At 46.2% G+C, this 15,832-nt stretch overlaps 1 protein-coding gene across 2 annotated transcripts in view; it reads right to left on the reverse strand.

Annotated features, from left to right (window-relative positions):
• Window positions 1-15,832, reverse strand: part of PACSIN2 (protein kinase C and casein kinase substrate in neurons 2) — a 112,186-nt gene that overhangs the window by 79,406 nt on the left and 16,948 nt on the right. The window contains exon 2 of one of the 2 annotated variants that reach the window (XM_069586160.1): window positions 9,515-9,607. The exons of the other annotated variant lie outside the window; for it this stretch is intronic. The gene's annotated coding sequence lies outside the window, so the exon portion shown is untranslated. The remainder of the gene's footprint in view (window positions 1-9,514; window positions 9,608-15,832) is intronic. 2 annotated transcript variants of the gene reach the window in all.

Consider the following 15,832-nt stretch of genomic DNA (forward strand, 5'->3'; position numbering starts at 1 on the left):
CTGGGGGCTGCACAGAGCCCCGCTGCCCTCACCGCCCTCCACTGAGGCTCCACCCTTTAATGCCACATTAAGAAAAAGTCTGCAGACGCTTTCCCCATTTCTTTTTTTAATGTTTTCTTAAACTAGAAACTTTCCGAATATACCTTCGACTTTACACATCTGTCAGTTCTACAGAGCTCGAGGGCAAGCTCTTGGGCCACATGCCTGGGCTCCAGCAGGTCTGACAGGCCCCACACCAGTGCCAGGCACAGCCCCCTTCCCAGTGGGGTGGGTGCTCCCCTCTTCGAGCTGCTGCGGAAGCAGGCTGTTGTACTCCATCCAATCTGAGGGCTGTGCCTGTCCCCCCATCCTTCCCCAACCTGCCTCACAGCCCTGTTTCCTTGGCACCGAGGACAGCACTTAGCACCTAGGGACACAGCACCTATCAAAAGAAGGGGAGAAAAATCCATGAGAGAAATGGCAGCCTGGCCCTTGGGCACATGCAGCTCAGGTGTGAATGCCAAGCCTCCACTTGCAGCCGAGGACAAACCCCAACTCACCACCTGCCAGCCATGGCATCATGAGCTCCTTTCACCCCGCGCCAGTCTGCTCAACTGCAGGAAAGAAGGCCAGCACCTCCCGCCTCTCTTCTCTCCACCCAACACCGACGCAAGGTGGCCTCCAGAGCAAGCAAGCCGGCTCTGCAGACCCTGCCCTCTGTGGAGGCTGTGCCAAAGCCTGGCACAGCGGTCAGGGAGGATTAGCAAGTCCACTGGCAAGCACTGTGTATGAGCTAGGTCACACCACATCCACCGGGCCTGTTACAAAGGTGCGGTATTGGTCACACTCTGACTCTCTCACAGGTCCAAACCTGAGTGAGATGGACTTACACACTTTCTCAAGCCCAGTGCCAATGCTCAGTTATTAACATTCATTAAGCTCCCACCACACGCCCACCACAAAGTTAAGTGCTCTCAAGGGATACAGAGATCCTTTCCATCAAAGCCCTCTTTCTTGTGATTTACTCATCAGGAAGATAAAGCTAAAATAATTCTATTTAAAAACAGAAGAGAGGAAGGGAAGGTTGCCTATTCTTGTGCTGTATTAACCAGGTATGGACTAGAAATAGACCCATAGGTTGGGGGCGGGGGGGGAAAGGAGGGGAGAGTTCTCATTTAGTGGGGACAGAGATTCAGTCTGAAAAGATGAAAAAATTCTGGAGATAGATGGATGGATGGATGGATGATGGTGCTCGCTGCACAACAATGTGGATGTACTTAATGCCACAAAATTATATATTAAAATACTCAAAATGGTGAATTTTATGTTATGCATATTTTACCAAACAGAAAAATAGTTTTAATTTACAAAAAGGCATAGTCACACAAATTTCTTGATTCCCTAGGTGACAGAGGCAGAGCCCCAGGATGTAGAAGGACAGTTCAGTAGTGATGCTGACTCAATCGAGCGTCCACTCAGAAGAAAAGAAAACTAGATTTTTACCTCACACCATACCCCAAAATCAGTTACAATCAACTCCAGAAAGACTAAGGGTTAAATATGAAAAGCAAAATCTTGAAACTGTTAAAAGAAAATACAGAATATCTTTATAACTTCCAAGCAGAAAAGGGTTTCTTTTTCAAAGTCCTTAAAAATACCAATCATGTTAAAAAAAAAAAAAATAGTGTCAACTACATTGGAAATTTAAATGTTTAACAAAAGACAACATAATGAAAGTAAAAAGACGTGCCCAAACTAGGAGACGATTCCTGTATCTCATAGAACCAATAAACTGATTGGTATTTGTAGAATGTATAGAGCTTCCCTGATAGCTCAGTTCGGTAAAGAATCTGTCTGCAATGAGGGAGATCTGGGTTTGATCCCTGGGTTGGGTTGTAGAATGTATAAAGAACCATACAAATCAATAAGAAAACTACAGACAATTCAAGAGAAAAATGGCAAGAGACCTAATTATGTCACCAATAGAACCCATGAACTGCTAATAGAAAGTGAAGTCGCTCAGTCATGTCCAACTCTTTGTGACCCCATGGGCTGTAGCCTGCCAGGCTCCTTCATCCATGGGATTCTCCAGGCAAGAATACTGGAGTGGTTTGCCATTTCCTTCTTCGAGGAATCTTCCCGAACCCAGGTCTCCTTCACTGCAGGCAGACTCTTCACCATCTGAGCCACCAGGGAAGCCCAAATTGCTAATATCCACGTGGAAACATGCTCATCCCCCTAGTAAGTAGGTAAGTTCCAGCCAGAATGAGATAACATTTGACATCCTCTGTGTGGGTATGATTATGAAGTGTGACAATTAGCCCAACTGGGCTAGGATGTGGGCAACAGGAACTCCTGGGCCAGGTAGGAGAGGAAACCGGCATTTCTGTATGCTGAGCACACTCACCCCAGAAGCAACAAGTCTGCTCCTATATAAACCTTAGAGAAACTGAGTGCACAAAGAGACCTTTACAAAAAAGATTCATAACCAGAGTACTCCTACGGGTCAAAAAAAAAAAAAAAAGAAGCAACCCAATACCTGCTGAGAGGAGGATGATAAATCGTGGTCTATGCATGTGATGGTTATGTTTGCATGTCATGAAACGCATGGATATTTCATCAAACATTATTCTGGGTGTTTCTGCAAGGGTGTTTTCAGTTAAGATTAACATTTTAATTAGTAAAGTAGATTGCCCTCCATAATGCTGGTGAGTACCAATCCAGTCACTTGAAGGCCTGGATAGAACCAAAAAGCCAACCCTCCCCCAAGTAAGAGGGAATTCTCCACCTGCCAGCGCTCTGTCTTCACCTGCACCATCACCTCCCCCGGGTCCCTTGGACTGCCAGCCTTTGCAGGGAACAAGAACTGCACTATCAGCTCTCCTGGCCCGAGCCTGCCCGCCTGCGATGCAGATGTGGGCTCACCAGACTCCATAATCACGGAAGCCAATTCCTCAACATGAATCTCTTTCTGTACATACAGAGATACTATTGATTCTGTTTCTCTGGAGAACCCTAATACGATATACACAACAGAATACTCTTCCGGAGTAAAAATGAAATTTTCAGATTACTTGATTCCTTTTTGATAAAGCTCATAAACAAGAACTGAATATATTATTTATAGATACATATACTTTTTTTTTTTTTTGAACTGTGGTGTTGGAGAAGACTCTTGAGAGTCCCTTGGACTGCAGGGAGATCCAACCAGTCCATCCTAAAGGAAATCAGTCCTGAATATTCATTGGAAGGACTGGTGCTGAAGCTGAAACTCCAATACTTTGGCCACCTGATGGGAAGAACTGAGTCATTGGGAAAGACCCTGATGCTGGGAAAGATTGAAGGCAGGAGGAGAAGGGGACGATAGAGGATGAAATGGTTGGATGGCATCACCAACTTGATGGACATGAGTTTGAGTAAGCTCTGGGAGTTGGTGATGGACAGGGCGGCCTGGCATGCTGCAGTCCATGGGGTCACAAAGAGTCGGACATGACTGAGTGACTGAACTGACTGACTGATATATGTGTTTAAGTGTTCTCTTTTTAAAAGAGCAAGAGAATGATCAAATATCCTGGAATACCTTTGCCCTTGGCAGGAAGCCCCAAATAAGAGCCTCCCTGTAGAACATAATGGTTTCAATCTGGGAGACTGATTTCAAGGTTTTTATAATTACATTTCAGAACTTACATACCTATCACCCACTGTTTACATGAATTTTAAGTCATCTAATAAAATCTTCCTAAACTAGAAGTGGGCTTCGCTGGTGGCTCAGATGGTAAAGAATCTGAAGAAAAGTGTCATAAGAAAGACAAGGAAAAAAACACAAGTGTTTAACAAATGCCAGGTTAAGATCAGACCAATGCTGAGACTCACCCCTCGCACCAAGGCTTTCCGAGCCAATCAGGAAGGTTGGCTAATCTGACCGAAGCCCTCCAGGGTTCAGGAGGCCTTCCCTCCCTCTCTTATTTTTAGCACACTGGTCCATTTATTTATTGAGCGCAGAAGAGGACAGGGAAGTTTAAGAATTACGACTGGGCTAATTCTGTGCAGAGAGAAGGCACCCGGCGGGCTCACCCATCGGTGCTGGCCTTCAGCGTCCTAGCTGTGACACTTGGCTCCCAGGGCTCCTCCATTACAGCTGCTCCCCTGGCCACTGTGAGGCGGCTTATTACTTTTACAATCCTCTTCCCCACTCGAATCTCAGGAATTTATTCCTGGCTCCTGCAGAGTGAGACCAGAAGCCACACCCATGGTGCAATGGGAAAGGCAGGCCTTAGGGACAGGTGATCACATGCTGCAGACAGAGAGGAAGAGAAACACAGCACCAGCTCAGGCTGGCTGACACTGCTCCTGCGGCCCCTCTGCCCACGAGCCTGTCAGGTCCACAGCATCATCTGGGGATTCACAGACGCTGGGGAGAGTGCTGCACGCAGGCCTCCCTCTCACACCTGGAGCTTAATGAACTGGCCACTTAACTTGCTGGCTGCTGGGTTCTGGTAAATATTTCTGCACTCCTTCTATGACCACTTAGATTTGTACAAGGATTAGCTGTAGACTTTTATAATATGCTTTTCAAGCATCTGCTGATACAGTCAACATAAGTTTTCTTTTGCATAGTGAATTGTGGTCCATGACATTAACTGAGCACTGACTATGTACCAAGCCCTGCTTTAACCACTTTGCATGTATTATTCCATCCAGTCCTGATATCAACTCTGTGTGATGGCGTTCTTGTCCTGCTAATTTTACAGATGAGGAAACTGAAGCTCAGGGAGGTTAAACAATCTGGCCAGAGTCAGAGTGAGTACATGGCAGGGCTAGGATATACCCTGGGCAAGAACTTCCTCCAGCCAACAAAATTCTTCACGTGATGCCCCTTGTACTTCTGGAATATACCTTGCTTGATCATGGAGAATTAGTCTTTTAGTACACTACTATGTTCAAGTTACTTTTTATTTAGAAATATATTTAGAAATGTTGTAGATATATAAAAAAACATATATATGCACACATACAGAAGATAGGTCTATAGTTTTCTGTAGATCATGGATGGAAGAGGAAACCTAAACGCTATAAAGATTTAGACATATTTTGTTGTTGTTTAGTCACTAAGTGGTGTCCGACTCTTTTGCAACAACATGGATAGTAGCACACCAGGATCCTCTGTCCATGGGATTCTCCAGGCAAGAACACTAGAGTGGACTGCCATTTCCTTCCCTAGGGGATCTTCCCAGATCAAGGATTGAACCTGCATCTCCTGCACTGGCAGGCGGATTCTTTACCACTGAGCCACCTGGGAAGCCCTAGACATATTTGACTACATAAAAATCTTTAAATTTTATGGAAAAAGACACAAATTATAGACACAACTGCGAGGCGGGGGGGGGGGGGGGGGGGGGGAGGGGCAGCTGTTGTATCTGCAATACAAACAACAAAGGATTTACAGCCCAATATAAAAAAAGCTCCTAAAAACTGAAAAGAAAAACAGTTCAATGCAAGATTGGGGGAGGGAACACAGATATAGAATTCACAGAATAAATATTGATGGCCAACAAACATGTCGAAACTATGGTTTTTCCAGTAGTCATGTATGGATGTGACAGTTGGACTATATAGAAAGCTGAGCACCAAAGAATTGATGCTTTTGAACCGTGGTGTTGGATAAGATTCTTGAGAGTCCCTTGGACTGCAAGGAGATACAACCAGTCCATTCTCAAGGAAATCAGTCCTGAATATTCACTGGAAGGACTGATGTTGAAGCTGAAACTCCAATACTTTGGCCACCTGATGCAAAGAACTGACTCATTGGAAAAGATCCCGATGCTGGCAAAGATTGAGGCTGGAGGAGAAGGCAATGACAGAGGATGAGATGGTTGGATGGCATCACCAACTCAATGAACATGATGAGTTTGGGTAAACTCCAGGAGTTGGTGATGGACAGGGAGGCCTGGCGTGCCGCAGTCCACGGGGTTGCAAAGAGTCGGACACGACTGAGCGACTGAACTGAAGCTCAACTTCACTAGTACTTAGGAAAGTATAAATTAAAATATCAGTGGGAGCAGCATTTGCTTTCACTATCGAGTTGGGAACTAAGATTCCGCAATTGGCTCAATGCAGCCAAATAAATAACAATAGGATATGATTTTTACCCATCAGATTAGCAAAAAAAAACCACCAAAAACCCATCTAGTGCTGATGGAAATCCCCAGGAAAGGGTGTCCTTATACACTGCTGGTGAGGAAGTATGTCCTACAGAAAGGCTGAAGCAACTTAATCTGGCCTAACTTCCAGAAACTACTGACCTGGAGAGATACCCAGAGCACAGCGTTCATTGCTTCACTCAACAATGAACACCTGCCACACGCAGAGCACTTTGTTAGATTTTTGTTCTCAGAGTTTAAAATCAGGAGCGTGAAAGCCAAAGGGAAGTGAAAACAGCAAGTTGCTGAATGATGCCCGCAGCCTTCTTCCTTTTTACTAAAATACACGCTGGTGTGTGTGAGAGCCTGGGGGAAGCTGTGGAGGCCCCACAACACTATAAGGGTCAATGCTGGTTCATCTCAGAGAGTTTGGGCGGGAGGTTTATTACCATCTTTCTGTGTATACATCTTTTTGTTTCTCTTGGCATGAGCGTAGGGTAACATATGCAATAACCTGTAACTCTGAGAAATCTAATAAAGAATATTGCAAACAGCTGTGGTCGCACACCGCAAAGAGGAGCACAAGGTCCACACCACGTTGGCGGAAGAGCCAAGGGTCCGCCCTCTGCCTGGCTGGCTGACCACACAGCTGGGCTCCTTGCCCCTAGATGATGCCGCTTCTCCTCACTTAAGCTTAAGCAGGACAGAACTCAGGACGGCTGCTCTGCTCACCCAGACAGTAAGTTGCAGGCGGCCATTTGGCAGCATTTCTTGGATTCATGAGAACCACCTATTTCTTGAGTTTCTTTGGAGGATGTGTTATGTTTTTTAGCCTCTAGAAGCTCAGGTGGACTCATGTGAGATAATACAGAAGTGCGCTTGCCACCGGGCTGCCTCCTGGTCCTTGGTTAATGTGTTATCCATTCCATGGGCACTCCATAAAGCATTTCCAAACAGGCTGCTCCATGCCCAGCACCCATTCCTTCTCCTCTGGGGATGGCATTGTAACTGGGCTTTGCAGAATCCCCCACCCCTTGGGAACAACCATCCCTCCCCTGACTCCTCTGCAGGGACTCACCGAGTCTGTGAGGCCGCCCCACCCAATGTCTCCCAAGGCAGTGCTTTCATACGCTCAGGTTAGCTTAGGCCCACAGAACTGTGACCGGAATGCCATCCCTCCTGACCAACCCCCTACAACAGGGGTATGACGACACTTTGTCACTTAGGAGAAATAGCAAGTGATTCCACAAAGGATAGACACAGAAACCTCAAAAACACTTCAGATATTCTTACCACTGCCCAAGGCCCAGTGATAGTCACCTCTGTTTATACCTCTATTTACAGAAAAATATTCAACTGAAGACAGAAAGAAATGGCCCAGGTCAAATACTGCTTCTCCATGAATTTTCTGATCCCTTTCTGCTGGGAGTACCCAGTCTCTCTGAAGGCATCTGCCACTTTCTAGCTTGTGCTACAGATTCTGAAGTACAGAAACCTCCCCCATGAGGCTGGAGGCTTCCTGAGATCAGAATCCCTGTCTAACTTACTAAAAGACTTCCTTGGCACTGTGGCCACATGGGGCAAACAGAACTATATGTTGCCCTGTGTGTTAAACAAGTGTTTGTCCCCAAACACATTCATGCCAACGGCACACATAAATGCATATGTACTTGTAAACATTGGGTTGGCCAAAGAGTTTGTTTGGGTTTTCTGTAACATCTTACCCAACATATATGGAAGTGTATAGTGAATGAATGTGTGTGTGTGTGTATTATATATTTACCAGTTCAGTCGCTCAGTCATATCCGACTCTTTGTGACCCCATGGACTGCAGCACGCCAGGCCTCCCTGTCCATCACCAATTCCTGGAGTTTACTCAAACTCATGTCCATTGAATCGGTGATGCCATCCAACCATCTCATCCTCTGTTGTCCCCTTCTCCTGCCTTCAGTCTTTCCCAGCATCAGGGTCTTTTCAAATGAGCATCAGGGTCTTTTCAAATATAATATAATATATATATTATATATATATATATATATATATACACACACACACTCCCATACATTCACCATTAACTATAAAATATGAAACAAGTATACAGTTGCTAAGATTTTTAAAAACTTTAAAGATCATAACTAAATTATAGGTTTGTGTTAAGACAGGTAAGACGAGTAAAGGATTGGGTGAAAACTTGTAAAATCTAGGATTGAGCAACTCAAGTTGCTTCATGCATCTAAGTTCTGAATCCTCAGGCAAAAACTGAATATCAAACACAAATAACAGGCATGGTTTATGGAAGAAAACAACTGACAATTCAGATCAGCAGATTCAAAGTAAAAGAAAGGGTCAATGAAAGATTAGCACATGAAATATAATTTTTTTAAGTTAGAAATAAAATGCCTAAACTGTTTATGTTTTTAACGATTCTTGCTTTATCGAACTTTTTCAGCTAGCCAGTCCCAGTCCCATGAGACAAAGGCTAAGTGACCACTGGTCAGGGGTCACCCCGAGTACTGGGGACAGCACTGCCTTGTATAGAATAAATTAGCAAAACAGTTGGCTGAAGGAGCTATGCACATGCTAAGAGGCACCTCACTTAGCATGGCATTAAAAACGTTCTTCCCTGCCATCAGTGGAAACAGAACAGCTATATAACTTGCTTCAAGGTCGGGCAAATTAATAAAAATACCTAATTCAGAATTCTCAATTTCCAATCTAAAAGAAAAAGCCCCAGGAAATTCCCTAGCAGTCCAGTGATTAGGACTTGGTGCTTTCACAGCTGGTGGGCCCAGGTTCGATCCCTGGTCGGAGAACCAGGCTCTCACAAGCTGCGCGGTGTGGCCAGAAAGTAAAATGAGTCAAAGAAAAAGGTCCAGGCTTTCCTGAAGGTGCTCTGACATTGCTATGTTAACCTAACAGAACCCTGCTCCCCCGGCACTCACCCACCTCCCCAGACTGAGCCTGGAGACAACATGAAGCCCGTCTGCCAGGGACAGAAGCATGGTGTGGGGACCAGGACAGCCGGTGAGCTATGCCTGGCGCGAAGACGGCTCCAAGTGGGAAACATTCCCTTTATTTGGTGCTTCAGGACATCTGGGGATAACGAGCAAAGCAAACCAGAAGGAAATGGAAATTAAATTTGTCTCACTTCACCTATGCCAAAAGATTACAAAGCATTGGCTTATCTGCCTGCTACAAGATTCACTTAGCCTGGGGAAGTGCTGAACACCTCCCCATTATGGAGAAACAGACGGTCTCCTCCCACCAATTTCATAACGATGGGATACAGAAGTCAAGCTGTTGTGACTAGCTACACCAAAAGAGGCAAGTGCTTGCCCCCCAAAAGCAGGGGGGTGAGGGAGTGGCTAAAAAACAGAAATGGGGCCCATACTTACATTTTTCTTATTCTAAATTAAATCCTAGAGATGGATATCTATTGGTTTGTTTGTTCTGTTTGATAGCCAAAGGTCAGGAAAGCCAGATGCGTCCTATAAAAAATGAAATCAGGAAGTGTGCAGGGATGACGTGACCACAGAGACCCTTCCCTGCAGCTGCGTACCTCGCAGGATGGGGTGCTTACCCCGAGAGACTGGCTGGCTCCCCCAGGCTGCTTCTGTTGGGCTCTATATCCTATCCACTACAGCCAGCAGATGGGTGTGCTCAGGGGCTCTGTGGTGGTCCCAGCCTCCCACGCACCCCTGGCTTCCCTTCCTTCTACACCCAGACCCAGCTCCAGGGCTCAGTAGGGTTACCCATTACCAACCAGCACCCCCATCCGATCACACACACCACCCCTCAGCCAACCGCTCGGAAGGGCCTGTTGAAACACTTGCTAACAGAGAGAACAGCACCAAGAACAGCGACCCCTCTCACAGCACGCCCCCCTCCCCACGCCTGCTATCCAGCCTCAGGTGGTGTCAACCCCCACCTCTCCACTACAGCACATGCTGAAAGAAGGGGTCACGTCTGGAAAAGACCTTGAAATTTGACAAGTGCTCTCCACCCAGAAATGACTGAGTAAACTCACATTCTTACCACAGGCTCCACAGCCCTATCTCCACTTGGAGCCATTTACCTGCCTCCAGGCCCACCATGTCCTCCCATGTCGACTGCAGGGTTCCTGTTCATTGTGGGTTCATAAAGAGCCACTAGACATCTGTCCTCACCCTCACACCACCCACACAAAGGACAGATCAAGGTCATCTTGGCTGAGCCTAGAGTCTGGCACACCGCAAAAGCCCAGAATCAGGAAGCTCAAACTTTAATTTCAAAATCCACAATTCCCTTGCTCTACATAGCGTTGGTCAAACAACCCCAAGTTGATTTCCCTTTCCCCAGAGTTAACATAGAAAAAAAATGAGCATCAGACAAGGGAGAAACATGGAAAGGGAGACCAGGAGCTTCACTGGGAGACTTAAAAGAGGGCAATGACAGCTAGCAAAAGAAAACTTGCTCAACGGGAAAGGAAAAGCGATCCAAACTAAACAAAATGATGCCGCTGCCTAAGCCACAAAGCTCAGCCACAGAAGTGGTCAGCACTTCTGGCAAACATCCCAGCTGTTTAGGAAAGAGCAGTGGCCACCCAACTGGAACATCCACAAGTATAGTCAAGGGCAGGATTCATCTGGTTAAACAAAGTTGAAAAGAATGAAAAGAAAGCCCCTCTCCCCTTTCCAGCCATGCTACCACCAGGCCAGCTCCAACCCACCTGAGATCTCACAACCCACCCTGTTCATCAGGGCCTGGCAAGGCCTGGCACTGTTCTGAGAGGAGAGAGTAGTAAACAGGTCATGGCCTGGGTGATGGTCTACTAGAGACGGATGGAGGCCCATGTGGGAGCACGTCAGACATACAACAGACAGCAGGACAGGGAAAAAATTTAGACTGAGGAATAAGGGAAAGCACAGGGAGGAGGTGGCTTTGGTGCTATAACTGGAAGGAAGTGGGAACCACAAGAGCAAACACCCTAAGAAGGGGCAGTTGTGACTGGATCGAAGATATGCCTCTCTACATCCAAACTCTACCCTTTTCTAGAAAACTTTCCTGAAACCCAGGTCTGATCTTATCCCACTCTTCTGATTAAAAAACTTCATTGATTCCCAACACCTATAAAGTCCCTAAATTTCTAATGAATTTTACTGTATGGAAATTATACAGACCTCTACACATAGAGATACAGACATCTCCACTGCCTCCATGAAGCCTCCCCTGACTACCATCTGCTGGCTGCATCCACAGCACTGTCCCCTCATACCACCCTGACTGTAGAGTCTACCACTCCTCACACTCGCTTAAGAAGACACTTTCCCTGGCTGGGGCATGTCCACATCTCTGCCCCCCAGCAGACCAGGACAGAGCCACGCATCTCACAGCACCGAGATGGACACAGGAGCAGAGACCACATGCTCACATCCCCAGCTGTCCTAACTGTTCTCTGTAGCTGGACAATGAGAGAAGAGGCTAAGGAGCTCACTCACCAGCCCCATGTTACAGGGGAAAGACCAAGACAGACCTGGCTTCAAACCTTGGCTTTGCACTTGCTAGAGGCATAATACTGAATGAGTATCTTAGTTACCTCTGGACCGGTTTCCTTTATGTATAAAGAGGAGACAATAGTATTAGCCTGGAAGCACTGTGGTAAGGGCTGGATATAAGGCATGTGAAGTATCTCCCACGTGGCAGGGGCTGGAACATTGATCTCTACTGTCAGCATTCAAGCTGGTTAGCTCTCCATGGAGGAGAATTCTATCTCAAGCCCCTAGACAACACCCCTAAACTCAGCTGGCTCTTCCCCTCAGGGACATCCCTGGCCACCCACCACGGTGGTTCAAGACCGCCCATTCTGAGTTCAGGAGGAAAGACTACACACACTGGCACCATGTTCGGAAGTCAGATGTGTGCTGAGCAGGAATGGACTGTCACCAAATAAAACTGAAACCCGTGTTCACAAAGATATACTTTAACCTTCTGTTCTCTTATCTCCTTCCCCCCACCACACATAGCATTATGAAAGTAGACAGGAGAAACCGATTAATCCTGCCTCCTAGTAATTAAAGCAAAAAATACATTACGCAATGAACTGGAACTAATTCAGAAGTTCATATCTGAACAACCCAGGGGAGTCCGGCTTCAGAGTCCATCAGCCAAAAGTCTAAAAGTCCCTGAACTAAAGCAACTCAGGGGTAAAACTCACAGTCACGGGCATGTGGACTACAGTGAAATGCAGCAGAACATCTCTAAGCAGCTCTCTGTACTTAAACACAGTTAACATTTCTTGCCAAACTTCTTTCTCCTTCAGAAAGAGACATCAGATTAAACTTGATCCATTCTAATCAATCCTTGCTGGCCCCAACACTGCCAAGAAAATTTCAAAAATTATTTATTGAGTTTACTACAAAAATTACAATGGCATCACACCCATTTGTGAAAATATAGAAACTTAAATTTATGATCTAAAAGATGGTCAAATTTATGATCTAGAAGATGGGTTTTCCAGGTGGTGCTAGTTGTAAAGAATCCACCTGCCAATGCAAGAGATGCAGGAGACGCGGGTTCAGTCCCTGGGTTGGGAAGCTCCCCTGGAGGAGGGCACGGCAGCACCCTCCAGTGTTCTTGCCTGGAGAATCCCATGGACAGAGGAGCCTGGCGGGCTACAGTCCATAGGGTTGCAAAGGGTTGGACACGACTGAAGCGACAGCACGTACAAGCACAGCAAGCACTTAAAAGATGGTCAAAGAAATCGTATATGCATTTTTAACACAATAGAAGAACTCATTCTCAGAGAAGGGGGAAAAAGATCTATGTAAGCCTCATTCAGGATTGAAAGGAATCACTGAATAATGCTTTTAAAATGCATCAACATCATTTCCCCCATGAAGGCTGCCCTGGGCACTTGCAGGGACGGATGATGACAAACTAACAGGCCTGAGAACTGAGGGTCCTCATATCATCCATGTCACATTCATTCATTCCACAAATGTTTGCCTTCTATTATATGCCATTACCAAGCTGTTGGTGGTGGTGGTTTAGTCACTAAGTCATGTCTAACTCTTGTGACCCAATGGACTGCAGCCTGCCAGGCTCCTCTGTGCAAAGGATTTCCCAGGTTAAGAATACTGGGGTGTGTGCCAGTTGCCATTTTCCAAGAGATATTCCCTACCTACGGATCAAACCCACATCTCCTATACCGCAGGGGGTCTCTTGCATTGCAGGTGGAGTCTTTACCAACTACCAAGCTAAGAACAGTGAATTCCAAGGTACAAGGCAGTCCCTGCCCTCCACCTCACCTGGCCCGGTGGGAAACCAGCAGACAGTGGGCCAATCATTCCAGACCTGAGATGCACTGGTGCAAGTGCGGGCCTTGCAGTCTGCAGGCCCAGCGACAGGACGCCTTAAATCGAGGAGAGGGGGTAAAACTAGAACTGGGTTTTGAAGGCTAAGTAGAAGTTCAGTAGGCACGGTGGGAAGAAAGGGCATCTACAGCTAATGGAGCAAGGCTTGTGGAAGATACAGGTGAGGAGGGAAACCCGCAAAAGTTCAATGTGGCAAGAGATGAGGCTGAGGAGGTAAGCAGGGGCCAGATCACAAGTTTGGAGTTTATTGGGAGCCACTAAAGAATCTTAATCTGATCAAATGGTTCAACTGCTCCCCACTGCTGATAAGGAAATGAAGACTTAGAAGAGAGAGCCCCATAAACCACTATCTCTGTTTTGTTTAATGGGAGTTAATGACCAATGTTAAATGAAATCCCTTCTCCAACACTGAATAATGGAAAGCACAGCCAAAAGACTTCTGACATCTGGCCTTCTCTGTACCTTGGTTTCCTCATCTGTAAAATGTAGCCACCGCATAGCACTGCTATGAGGACCAGGTGGATAATACAGGAAAAGGGCTCAGAGCAGAGGAAAGGCGCCACTGCTCTTAGGTGCAGGTGATGCACTAACTGCTAGTACCAGTGCGACCAGCAGTGTGCGAGCCAAGAGACCCGCACGCAGGCCAAAGAGCAGACGGAAATTGTACTGCCCCCTGTGAAGCTGCTGGGTAGCGGTACAAAAGTGGGGGCCTCTCGGACCGCTGTGTGACTGAAGAGAAAAGAAGAATGAATACCCATTCCCTCACAGACAGTCATAAAGCTAGGCTGAGGGGGAACCAGGAGCCCAGAATGGAGCCATGTTTTCTCAGGCTGATGACAGGTCACACTGCTGCCAGGCCACACAGATGAGAACGCCCCCTCACCAACCCCCCCACCCCCGACTTCCTCAACGGCAGCCACACCCCAGCCTGGGTGCATCCCCACCCACCCAGGCACAGAAGGCGCATTGTCCCTGCACCTCCCTATACCTGGCAGGCCTCCACAGTCACCTCTGGAAAAGAGGCATTGCCTGGAACCCACCCACCAGGAAGATCTTTCAGGCTTTGTGCCCAGACCTCTGGAAGGCCCAGAGTTGAGGATGAGACCACACAGGATCACGGCAGGCATCTCCCAGCCCCTTACTCACACACTGCCCAGCGACAGCACCTCTGCCATCAAGGGGCTTAAGACACACACAAAATAAAGAGAAAGCCAGGCTACATGAAACCTGATGAGAACAGGAAACAGTCATGAAAGGGACAAGATCTGTGTGCCTAGAGCCCCAACTCCCAGACTTTTGGATTTCACTGACTAAAAACTAAGCCCCTGCCGAATTTGGAGGAATTTTCAACAAGTAAGTAGTACTGAAACAACTGGACATCCATGGGCAAAAAAATTAACTTCATCCATACCTTAAAATGGCAACCCACTCCAGTGTTCTTGCCTGGAGAATCCCAGGGACAGGGGAGCCTGGTGGGCTGCCATCTGTGGCGTCGCACAGAACTGGACACGACTGAGGTGACTTAGCAGCAGCAGCATACCTTATTCCATACACACAAAAATACTCAAAATGGATCATAGACTTGAACGTAAAAACTAAAACTATAAAACCTCTATAAGAAACATGTGACCTTGGTTAGGCAAAGAGTTTAGCTATGACACCAACCAAAAATGCACAAACCATAGAAGAACAGACTTTATTAATTTTTTTTTAACTTCTGCTCTTCAAAAAACACTGCCAAGAGAATGAAGACAAGACAAGCTACAGACTGAGACAAAATATTTGTAAATCATAAATTTCACAAGGACTTGTATCCAGAATATACAAAAGAAATCTCAAAACTAATTAATAAAATAAGCAACCCAACTTTTTAAATGGGCAAATGATTTGAATAGGCAGTTCACCAAGGAAGATATTCAGACAGCAAACAAACACTTGAAAAGATGCTCAACATCACTAGTCATCAGGGAAATGCAAATTAAAACCAGAGTGAGACACTACTACAGACCTATTAAAATGGCAAAAATTAAAAAGATGACCATATCGTGTATTGGCAAAGACATGGAGGAACTGGAATTCTCACTCACTTTAGAAATAGAGAATATTTAGGCAGTGTTTTAAAAAGTTAAACCAACATCGCCATCATCAAGGTGTACCATTCTAGTATTTACCCAAGAGCTATGAAAGCATGTCTGGATACACAAATGTTCATAACAGCTTTATTTGTGATAGCCCTAACTACAAACAGCCCAAAGGTCCATCAGTAGGTGAATGAGGGACTTTCCTGCTGGCTCTGTATATCAGAATCCATCTGCCAATGCAGGGACATGGGCTCAATCCCTGGTCTGGGAAAATCCCACA

The sequence above is a fragment of the Ovis canadensis genome, chromosome 3, assembly GCF_042477335.2.
Source record: "Ovis canadensis isolate MfBH-ARS-UI-01 breed Bighorn chromosome 3, ARS-UI_OviCan_v2, whole genome shotgun sequence".
Classification (NCBI taxonomy): domain Eukaryota; kingdom Metazoa; phylum Chordata; class Mammalia; order Artiodactyla; family Bovidae; genus Ovis; species Ovis canadensis.